We start from the raw sequence: 12323 nt of genomic DNA, 5'->3' as shown, positions 1-12323 counted from the left end.
ACAATGTATACACACCAGCCATCACACAGGTCCCGTTACACTCCCTCCCCCTCCTTCCCCACCAGTTCCACCCATTCCCCCTCTTCTTCCTTGACTTCTGAGGTGTAGGTGAGTTGTACTCACCTACATGCACTCTCCTAGTTCTTCTTATTTAGCTGTACTCACCTACCTGTATTCACCTAACAGTTCTCACCAAATTGTACTCACCTACATGCACTCCCCTAGTTGTTCTCATGCAGTTGTACTCACCTACTTGTATTCACCTAGCAGTGCTCACCTACATGTATTCACCTAGCATTGCTCACAAAGTTGTACTCACCTACTTGTATTCACCTAGCAGTGCTCACCAAGTTGTACTCATCTACATGTACTCTCCTAGTTGTTCTCGTGCAGTTGTACTTACCTACTTGTATTCACCTATCAGTGCTCACGAAGTTCTACTCACCTCTGTGCACTCTCCTAGTTGTTCTCGTGCAGTTGTACTCACCTACTTGTATTCATCTAGCAGTGTTCACCAAGGCATACTCACCTAGCTACATGTACTCTCCTAGTTGCACTTATGTAGTTGTACTTACCTAGTTGTACTCACCTATTTGTACTTCAGTGATATTTAATGTAAAATCTACACTAATACAAAGGCATGTGATAAAGAGGTATTTTGATGCATTTTAATTTTTTTATTAACAAAAAAATGATAGATTGAATGTTGCATGTGTTCTTCATACACCTATGCAGCAACATTTCCACTTATGTTGATGTATTATACATAAAGTACATAAATATAATTTAAACTTACAAACAATATTATTGAAGACGTCATTTAGCAAACAGAGTTATGAAAACTAATTTTAGCAAAATCATAATAAAAACTGAATGTTTTGCACACCTATCATACAACTAAGACACAGAATTCACAATTTATTTGTATAATGTACATAAATTTAATATTTAAACAAGAACAAATTATTTTTTATTATATAAAGGTGAAACTAGTGTAAGAAAAGGCAGCATTTGCCATATTACATAAGGAAATAATTTTATAATTCTTGGGTTATAGGTTGCTCATGTGCCTGTTGAAGCACACATGCAACTTATCTTTCCCACAACCCTGTTGAAACTTTGTTAAAGGTTTCCAAAACGTTTTGTGTTTGCTGAGTAAGATCGACAGGAAGAAACTATATTCATTATGGACACATATATGGACACACATTGAAGAACATATATCAGCATAGTTAATCAGTTATAGATTAATAATTCTATGCTATTTATATGGTATAATGAGAGTAAGTCCTTAGAAACCATAAGAAATTGTGTATTGAGAATATCTGTAATTCTACCAAAATAACATCAGTTTTTGGCCATATGGGCAAACAGCTAAATTTAAACGTTATTTTTTAGGACACGTTGTATTATGAACCCAATATCGTGCATTGATTGTTGACTTCACTGTTAAAGCAGAGCATTGCTTCATTACTGAATATGATGATGATGTTTGGATGTGTGTCTGTGGTGCATAAACCATTGCGAATATAATACTTACACTCTATACATACAACGATCACGTTCCTTCCTCCTTCCCTTGTTTGCATTTGTGTTCCTCACGTGTGCCCCAAAGAATGAGGTGATTTGATAAAATGCTATGCCCAAGATTACCATCCGAGTGCCGGCGGGGAAGTGGTTCAAATAGCTTCGGCTATCACTTCCTTTTGTCCGGTCGTGATGGTCAAGCGGATTAAGGCGTCCCTGTACATACCAGTTGCGCTGCTCCTGGCAGTATGGGTTCGAGTCACTTCTGGGGTGTGAGTTTTCAGTTGTATATAGTCCTGGGGACCATTCAGGCTTGTTTGCATTTGTGTTCCTCACGTGTGCCCCAAAGAATGAGGTGATTTGATAAAATGCTATGCCCAAGATTACCATCCGAATGCCAGCGGGGAAGTGGTTCAAATAGCTTCGGCTATCACTTCCTTTTGTCCGGTCATGATGGTCAAGCGGATTAAGGCGTCCCTGTACATACCAGTTGCGCTGCTTCTGGCAGTATGGGTTCGAGTCACTTTTGGGGTGTGAGTTTTCAGTTGTATATAGTCCTGGGGACCATTCAGGCTTGTTTGCATTTGTGTTCCTCACGTGTGCCCCAAAGAATGAGGTGATTTGATAAAATGCTATGCCCAAGATTACCATCCGAGTGCCGGCGGGGAAGTGGTTCAAATAGCTTCGGCTATCACTTCCTTTTGTCCGGTTGTGATGGTCAAGCGGATTAAGGCGTCCCTGTACATACCAGTTGCGCTGCTCCTGGCAGTATGGGTTCGAGTCACTTCTGGGGTGTGAGTTTTCAGTTGTATATAGTCCTGGGGACCATTCAGGCTTGTTTGCATTTGTGTTCCTCACGTGTGCCCCAAAGAATGAGGTGATTTGATAAAATGCTATGCCCAAGATTACCATCCGAGTGCCGGCGGGGAAGTGGTTCAAATAGCTTCGGCTATCACTTCCTTTTGTCCGGTTGTGATGGTCAAGCGGATTAAGGCGTCCCTGTACATACCAGTTGCGCTGCTTCTGGCAGTATGGGTTCGAGTCACTTCTGGGGTGTGAGTTTTCAGTTGTATATAGTCCTGGGGACCATTCAGGCTTGTTTGCATTTGTGTTCCTCACGTGTGCCCCAAAGAATGAGGTGATTTGATAAAATGCTATGCCCAAGATTACCATCCGAGTGCCGGCGGGGAAGTGGTTGAAATAGCTTTGGCTATCACTTCCTTTTGTCCGGTTGTGATGGTCAAGCGGATTAAGGCGTCCCTGTACATACCAGTTGCGCTGCTTCTGGCAGTATGGGTTCGAGTCACTTCTGGGGTGTGAGTTTTCAGTTGTATATAGTCCTGGGGACCATTCAGGCTTGTTTGCATTTGTGTTCCTCACGTGTGCCCCAAAGAATGAGGTGATTTGATAAAATGCTATGCCCAAGATTACCATCCGAGTGCTAACGGGGAAGTGGTTCAAATAGCTTCGGCTATCACTTCCTTTTGTCCGGTCGTGATGGTCAAGCGGATTAAGGCGTCCCTGTACATACCAGTTGCGCTGCTTCTGGCAGTATGGGTTCGAGTCACTTCTGGGGTGTGAGTTTTCAGTTGTATATAGTCCTGGGGACCATTCAGGCTTGTTTGCATTTGTGTTCCTCACGTGTGCCCCAAAGAATGTGGTGATTTGATAAAATGCTATGCCCAAGATTACCATCCGAGTGCCGGCGGGGAAGTGGTTCAAATAGCTTCGGCTATCACTTCCTTTTGTCCGGTCGTGATGGTCAAGCGGATTAAGGCGTCCCTGTACATACCAGTTGCGCTGCTCCTGGCAGTATGGGTTCGAGTCACTTCCGGGGTGTGAGTTTTCAGTTGTATATAGTCCTGGGGACCATTCAGGCTTGTTTGCATTTGTGTTCCTCACGTGTGCCCCAAAGAATGAGGTGATTTGATAAAATGCTATGCCCAAGATTACCATCCGAGTGCCGGCGGGGAAGTGGTTCAAATAGCTTCGGCTATCACTTCCTTTTGTCCGGTTGTGATGGTCAAGCGGATTAAGGCGTCCCTGTACATACCAGTTGCGCTGCTTCTGGCAGTATGGGTTCGAGTCACTTCTGGGGTGTGAGTTTTCAGTTGTATATAGTCCTGGGGACCATTCAGGCTTGTTTGCATTTGTGTTTCTCACTGTGTGCCCCAAAGAATGAGGTGATTTGATAAAATGCTATGCCCAAGATTACCATCCTGAGTACTAACGGGGAAGTGGTTCAAATAGCTTCGGCTATCACTTCCTTTTGTCCGGTCGTGATGGTCAAGAGGATTAAGGCGTCCCTATACATACCAGTTGTGCTGCTCCTGGCAGTATGGCTTCGAGTCACTTCTGGGGTGTGAGTTTTCAGTTGTATATAGTCCTGGGGACCATTCAGGCTTGTTTGCATATATATATATATATATATATATATATATATATATATATATATATATATATATATATATATATATATATATATATATATATATATATATATATATATATATATATATATATATATATATATATATATATATATATATATATATATATATACATATATATATATATATATATATATATATATATATATATATATATATATATATATATATATATATATATATATATATATATATATATATATATATAAGGCAGGTCCTAGTCAACAACGGCTTCTCCAATGGTTTCGTCGAAGACATCATAAGAAGGAAAGTGAAACGCCATGCAACCTCTGAAGAGACAACCAACACAACACCTATACCCCCTATTAGACTATTTTACAGGAACTTCTTTTCCACAGCTCATAAAACGGAGGAAAGGGTCCTGAAAGATATTGTTAATAGAAACGTTATCCCTACAGACAAAAATCAGATGATACAACTGACGATTTACTATAAAACCAGAAAAAATGGCCAGCCTACTCATGAGAAACTCTCCAAACACAAAACAGAACGGTTTAAAAGAGACTAACTTCGTCTATGCCTTCAAATGCCCTCTTGGGGACTGTAAGCTCCAAAAAACCCAGTATATAGGCAAGACAACAACATCTCTTTCTAGGCGTTTAACGATGCATAAGCAACAGGGCTCCATTAAGGAACATATAATCTCTTCCCACAACCAAACCATCGCCACAACCAAACCATCATAGCTGAAAGTACAGTTCCTATGCTGGGTTGTAAGGCCCACTCCTCTATGTCCTTGATGCTGGTATTAGCCCGTAGCAGGTAGGGTCCTTAAGGCTGAGCTGGCTCATTGATTGCAGAACCACAATATACCTGTGTGTATTTCAACATATTTTGCTTGTAATTTTACAAGGATTAATTGATAAACAGCTCTATGACTGCAAACACTGGTAAGGTTCATGATTAAGGATCTGTTCAACATTTACTGTCTAGCCGACCTCTGGCAATATTGTAGCAGGCAATAATCAGAATGTGCTAGTACTCACAACTGGGTAAAATTATATAAGAATAATGTACATGTCAATGTGCAAAGGAAATATATACCTGAAAGATTCAGCAATAGAAGAGGTTCAGTCGCTGTAAAGATAAAGTCAGAACTTACTAGATGATGGGGCATTTCCTCGCTGCCTAACGACTCTCAATTTATATATGGATGTACTCACCTAGTTGTGTATGCGTGGGTTGAGCTCTGGCTCTTTGGTCCCGCCTCTCAACCGTCAATCAACAGGTGTACAGATTCCTGAGCCTATTGGGCTCTATCATATCTACACTTGAAACTGTGTATGGAGTCAGCCTTTACCACACCAGTTCCTAATGCATTCCATTTCTCAACCACTCTGACACTAAAAAAGTTCTTTCTAATATCTCTGTGGCTCATTTGGGCGCTCAGTTTCCACCTGTGTCCCCTTGTGCGTGTGCCCCTTGTGTTAAATAGCCTGTCTTTATCTACCCTATCAATTCCCTTGAGAATCTTGAATGTAGTGATCATGTCCCCCTAACTCTTCCGTCTTCCAGCGAAGTGGGTTCAATTCCCGCAGTCTCTCCTCGTAGCTTATACCTCTCAGCTCAGGTACTAGTCTGGTGGCAAATCTTTGAACCTTTTCCAGTTTAGTCTTATCCTTGACTAGATATGGACTCCATGCTGGGGCTGCATACTCCAGAATTGGCCAGACATATGTGGTATACAAAGTTCTGAATGATTCTTTACACAAATTTCTGAATACCGTTCGTATGTTGGCCAGCCTGGCATATGCCGCTGATGTTATCCTCTTGATATGTGCTGCAGGAGACAGGTCTGGCGTGATATCAACTCCCAAGTCTTTTTCTTTCTCTGACTCCTGAAGGATTTCCTCTCCCAGATGATACCTTGTATTTGGCCTCCTGCTCCCTACACCTATCTTCATTACATTACATTTGGTTGGGTTGAACTCTAATAACCACTTGTTCGACCATTCCTTCAGTTTGTCTAGGTCTTCTTGAAGCCTCAAACAGTCCTCTTCTGTCTTAATCCTTCTCATAATTTTGGCATCATCCGCAAACATTGAGAGAAATGAATCTATACCCTCCGGGAGATCATTTACATATATCAGAAACAAGATAGGACCGAGTACAGAGCCCTGTGGGACTCCACTGGTGACTTCACGCCAATCAGAGGTCTCACCCCGGACCGTAACTCTCTGCTTCCTATTGCTTAGGTACTCCCTTATCCACTGGAGCACCTTTCCAGCTACACCTGCCTGTCTCTCCAGGTTATGTACCAGCCTCTTATGCTGTACTATGTCAAAGGCTTTTCGACAATCCAAGAAAATGCAGTCCGCCCAGCCCTCTCTTTCTTGCTTAATCTGTGTCACCTGGTCATAGAATTCTATTAAGCCAGTCAGGCAAGATTTACCCTCCCTGAACCCATGTTGTCGATTTGTCACGAAGTCCCTTCTCTCTAGATGTGCTACCAGGTTTTTTCTCACCATCTTCTCCATCACCTTGCATTGTATACAAGTCAAGGACACTGGCCTGTAGTTCAGTGCCTCTTGCCTGTCGCCCTTTTTGTATATTGGGACCACATTCGCTGTCTTCCATATTTCTGGTAGGTCTCCTGTCTCCAGTGACCTACTATACACTATGGAGAGTGGCAAGCAAAGAGCCTCTGCACACTCTTTCAGTACCCATGGCGAGATCCCGTCTGGACCAACAGCCTTTCTAACATCCAGATCCAGCAGGTGTCTCTTGACCTCCTCTCTCGTAATTTCAAACTCTTCCAAGGCCGCCTGGTTTACGTCCCTTTCTCCTAGCACAGTGACCTCACCTTGTTCTGTTGTGAAGACCTCTTGGAACCTCTTGTTGAGTTCATCACACACCTCTTTGTCATGCTCTGTATACCTGTCCTCGCCTGTTCTAAGTTTCACTACCTGTTCTTTCACTGTTGTTTTCCTTCTGATGTGACTGTGGAGTAGCTTTGGTTCGGTCTTGGCTTTGTTTGCTATATCATTTTCAAAACTTTTCTCTGCTTCTCTTCTCACCCTGACATACTCATTTCTGGTTCTCTGCTATCTCTCTCTGCTTTCTGGTGTTCTGTTATTCCGGAAGTTCCTCCATGCCCTTTTGTTCAGTTTCTTTGCTTCCATACATGCCCTATTATACCATGGATTCTTCTTTTGTTTCTCGGATTTTTCCTTTTGGGCCGGGATGTATCTGCCTACTACCTCCTGACACTTTTGGGTGACATAGTCCATCATATCTTGTACAGACTTAGCTCTGAGGACTGTGTCCCAAGGTATTTCCCTTAGGAAGCTTCTCATCTCCTCATAATTTCCCTTTCGGTATGCCAGCCTTTTGTTTCCTAGTTCTTTTCCGGGGGGAGGGGGGGAATTCCGAGCTCTACCAGGTACTCAAAGTTCAATACACTGTGATCACTCATTCCCAAGGGTGCTTCCATCTTGACTTCCCTTATATCCCACTCATTTAGGGTAAATATCAGATCAAGCATTGCTGGTTCATCCTCTCCTCTCATTCTTGTTGGATCCTTGATGTGCTGTATTAATGCCATAAAGCATACTATTGGCCAATCTACGTTCTAAAACAATTAATAACTTATCCTAAATTGAGGAACGGAGCCTTATCTAGCAAGTTGTCAGACAGTATGATCTCTCGGGAGATATGCTCTGTATTTTTTATGGAAGTAAGGCAGCTTGATGTTAATTGAATTTCTAGTAGTGTTTGCTGTAGGATGGATACTTGTAACAGTAATAAGGATTAAATGATGATGGAAGCGTGTCAGATCTCTGGGTACATGTGTTCACTCTCACTACTCTTAATATGCATTATTATGGACGAATTCTTGCCTGCCTCTGATGTCAACACGGGTGATCAGGTATTGAACGTTTCTGCACCACCGGCGTCGGCCCCTTCCTCCCAGTCATGGTGTCGACAATGATCATGGATTGATCATTTTCACCATTTAGACTGATTATTGTGATGGTTATATCACAAGATAAACATTTAGTGGATTTAAAGATTATTGACAATACCTGACAGTAAAATTTGTCCTTTGTAAAGGATTTTGAAAATATGTCACAGGAAACTATTATTTTGGTTCCATCAATGATGCATGAATGTTCATAATAAGGCAAATAGAACACTGGGATTTATGTATCGAAGCGTTCCATCAGTCATCAAAAAGCCACCAGTGGTCAAAACGTTATGTCTAGGGTAGAGTGAAAGTCTAGGTAAAATCCACAAGTTTACTGAGGATAGCTCTATTGGTGGCCATCTCTGATCCGTGGGGCCACCTGATCTTTGTTAGTTAGTGTGTGGCCGGGGGTGCCTTTGACTTTTCCCGAGGCGGAGCACGCCTCGGTGTTCGCGAGGTTTGGTACGATGCTGCATCATCGTTACAACGTTTTGAGTGCCGAGCGGCTGCGGGGTCTCCGTCTGGGTACTCGAACGCTGCAGATGTGTCTCACGAAGTACATCCCTTCCAAAGCGTTATGTTGTGGTGTTTATCTCCGTGTTTTCTATCATCGGTCAGGCCCGCACTTGCTTTCAGTGCGGGGAGGGAGGCCACGACGCTGCCCGGTGTGATGTTCCTCGCATGGAGGCCGCTTTTGTATTTTGGGAGGAGGATTTCCCCCCCCCCCCCTGGGTGTGCAGACTGCCTCCCCGGAAGGTCCTCGTCCTGGGGGTTTGCCTGGTGGTGTACCTGCGGGGATGTGCCTGCTGTTCTGTCTGCGCCTGTGGTGGCTCCTGTGCCGGCTTCGGTGGTGGACATGGCTACCCCTGCTTCACGTCTTCAGCTTACAGTGGAGGTGGGGGTGATGTGGTGTCTGGTGGTGGCGAGCTTTCCTCGGCGACGGTGGGCGTGAGTGGTACCTGGGCAGTGGCGGCGGGGTTTCGGCAGGTGATGTTGGCTTCCTGAAGTGTCCGAGGCCCGGAGTTTCTGTGGATTCCTCCTCCGTGGAGCGGAGGGCGGTTGACCATCACGTTGCAGACGCCGCCTCTGCGGTGGGTACCGGTGTGCCCCCTGATGGGCCTGTGGAATTAGGGGGTCCTTGATGGGTTTCGATGGCGCCTGCTATTGTTTGTGCGTCTTTGAATGTACGTAGTCTGAATGCACTTGCAGTCCAATTTAGCATTGTGGATGTGCTTCGGGAGCAGCGTGTGGATGTGGCTCTGAGCCAGGAACACAATGTTCGGGATGTGTCTGTTCTGCAGGGGTTGTGTGCTGATTTTCATATTGTGTTGAACCCGCCGAGGACGTCCTTTAGGGGGACGTTCATGTTATTCTCGTGGAGGGCTTCTATTTCTGTGCTTCACACGGAAATGGATGAAGATGGGTGGGTCTTGTTTACGCGGGCAGAGTATTTGGGGGTTGTGATTCTGTTCTGGGGTCGCGCATCGTCGGGACCGGAAGCTATTTTTTCGGAAGGGGCTTCTGCCCTTCCTGTGGCATGATACAAGGGGAGAAGTCTGAAAGGGATTACGTTCTTTATAAGAGCCTTCGGCGGCTTGATGGTTCTGTTATTTTTGGCACAGAGGCTGCTTTACAGCTGCTTTTGACTGCTTTACATGCGGCGGGAATTGGAGGGGCTCTTTGGGGCGGTGCATGGGGTTGGTCTGCTCTCGGATTATTTTTTGCATGGGTGCACCCCTGGTTTGTCAGAGGTGGAGTGTGCCCGGTTGGTGCGGAATGTTTCGTTGGGGGAACTCCTGGATGTGGTCCGGTTGTTTCGTTCGGGGTAGGTGCCCGGTGCGGATGGCCTTACCGTTGAGTTCTATATTACCTTTTGAGATGTGATGAGGGAGGTCCTTTTGGAGGTGGTGCAGGCTTGTCTGCGGGTGGGTACCCTGCCTGAGTCCTATTGTGACGAGATAGTGGGGCTTCTCTTCGAAGTTGGGCGATTTGCAGTTTTATTTTGAGTTGGAGGCATATTACGCTCTTGAATGTTGATTATAAGATTTTGTCTAAGGTTTTAGCGCATCACTGTCGCGGTGTCGTGGAATCGGTGGACTCTCTGGAGAAATTTTGTGGTGTTCCTGATCGTGCTCTTGTAACACGGGGGGGGGGGGGGTGTTATCGGCACTACCTTCGTCCTCACCCCTGCCCGTATTCTATTTACTTCAACTTAATACTAAGGGCTACTCCAGCCGAATCCCGCGCCACGTGGTCTTAGCCGCTCGATCGGCTAAGCTTCTACAGCCCCCGTGAACTGGTACTAGACTTCTAGCAAACTCAAGGATCTCCTTCTGCTGCCACCACCAGACCATTAACCAGAAGCGTCAATCAATCGGGGTCTGGACCGATTAATCGATCATTAAAACCTTGGGGCTCGATCCCCAAACTACTTGGAAAAGGGGGAATGAATCTACGTTAAGTGTGGGAATTATGGCAAACAAAGGGATATATGATCTCTCAAACGTTGCTAAGCTTGCAGCCCAACTAAAACTCAGACTCGTGGAGACCACGTGACGAGGACATGCACACATTCAAATGGAAATAATAAAACACAAAAAACAAGCTAATTATTTATTTATGCAAAATCTGAACCACAGCTAAATGAAATCACTCCCTAAATTAACACTTCCTATCGAGGCATGAATGGAACTATTTCCCTATACAAAACGTAGCAACTATACATTGTCAATGCGACCAGCTGATGTTATACTAATCTATTTGAAGAGGTGAGGGTGGATGACCTCTCCCTTTGTTGACCGAGACCACACTGATCCTCCCCAGCTCTCCTCACCACTGAGGCTACAGGTGTATTCCTACGCCAGGTTTACCAAGATTACTAAGCAGGGTTTAAATTGAACAACTAATCTCTGTTGTACTGAACAACCCAGATGGTTGAACTCTTATAAACTGTTGGTAATCGTACAGGCATCTTAGGGAAAGGCTATTTCTAATTACAATATGGCTATTTGAACTTTGAGAATTACTAAATATGGAAGGCTTCGTTAACCCTTGACCCAGGGTCATCAAGATTAATCCGCCTCAGAGGCTAGTCCTCTGCTAGTGATGTCACTGACGGTGACTTACTCAGTATTTCGACAATTGAGAATACTCTTGATACTTGAACAGGTATATTACTGAATACAATTTGAATGAAGTCTTGAATTTCTCTAAATTACTGAATTCTGTTAAATAATTCATTATACATTGCTTTAAGACAAAGGCGCCAGCCATTTTGTAATCTTAACCGCTAATCCCTAGAGAGATGACCTATGCTCCCGAGCCAGATCGGGTACCATCTGACTCCAAAGTTTCAAACCCCCATGTCTATGAGCATCCATACTGAATAATTTCCTACAACAAACCTTGTTTGTTACACCCTTGTGAATTGCAATTCTTTGATTTGTGACGTGCTTCTGTACACGTCTGAGTATCACCTTTCGGTGGCGATGATCAGCTTGGATTGGTCGAAGGCCTTCGATCGGATGTCGTTGGCGTTTGTATTCCGTGCGATGGAGGTATTTGGGTTTCCGTCGATGTTTGTGGGTTGGTTGCGCATGTTGTATGCCAGGTGTCGCAGTCATGTTTGTGTGAATGGTTTTTAATTCTTTTTTTCCGATTCGCCGTTCTGTGAGTCAGGGGTGCCCAATGTCTATGGTCTTGTATGTGATGTTTCAGGAACCTCTCTTTCGGGCAGTCAAGGCTTGTTCCTTGATTGTGCCTCCTCTTCTGCCTTCCGGTCTTCGGCTGCCCATTTGCGGGTATGTTGACGATACCATTCTGTTTGTGGTTTCGGTGAGTTCGGTCGGTGCTGTTCAGAACGTTCTCCTGCGGTTTGAGTCCGCCACGGGGGCTGTCCTTAATCGTGCGAAGTTGGGTTTGATGGGTATCAGTGAATGGGCCTCCCGCCTGGTTTGGGTTCTTGGATATACCTGGTTTGCCTCTTATGACCGCTTCTTGGAGTGGAATTGGGGACCTATCTCTCGCTGGGTTGGGGTTGCGGTTGGGTTATTGTCAAGTCGTCCGTTGACGACCTACCAGCGGGCGTTGATTGTTGCGTGTAAGGTTCTCTCGCGAGTGTGATTTGTGGCTCAGTGATTCCCTTTGGATCGCCGGAAGGCCTTGGATTTGGAGAGGCTGGTTTACAGGTATGTGTGGTGTGGTCGTTATCAGCTGGTACGTCGTTCGACGCTGGTGTTAGGGGTGAGGGAGGGTGGTGTTGGTATTCCTGACGTCTTTACTAAGGCAAAGGCCCCTCTTCTCGCTGCATCAGGGGCTGGTTCTGGGCGGGGGATTGAATGTGTTGTTTATTGTCTGCTCTATTCGGTTCAGTTACTTGGTTGATTTGGGGGTTTGTAGGGAGGTAGCTTGGTTCACCT

This window comes from Procambarus clarkii, chromosome 16, assembly GCF_040958095.1.
Source record: "Procambarus clarkii isolate CNS0578487 chromosome 16, FALCON_Pclarkii_2.0, whole genome shotgun sequence".
In the NCBI taxonomy this organism is placed as follows: Eukaryota; Metazoa; Arthropoda; class Malacostraca; order Decapoda; family Cambaridae; genus Procambarus; species Procambarus clarkii.
Note: the sequence above shows the minus strand (reverse complement) of the source record.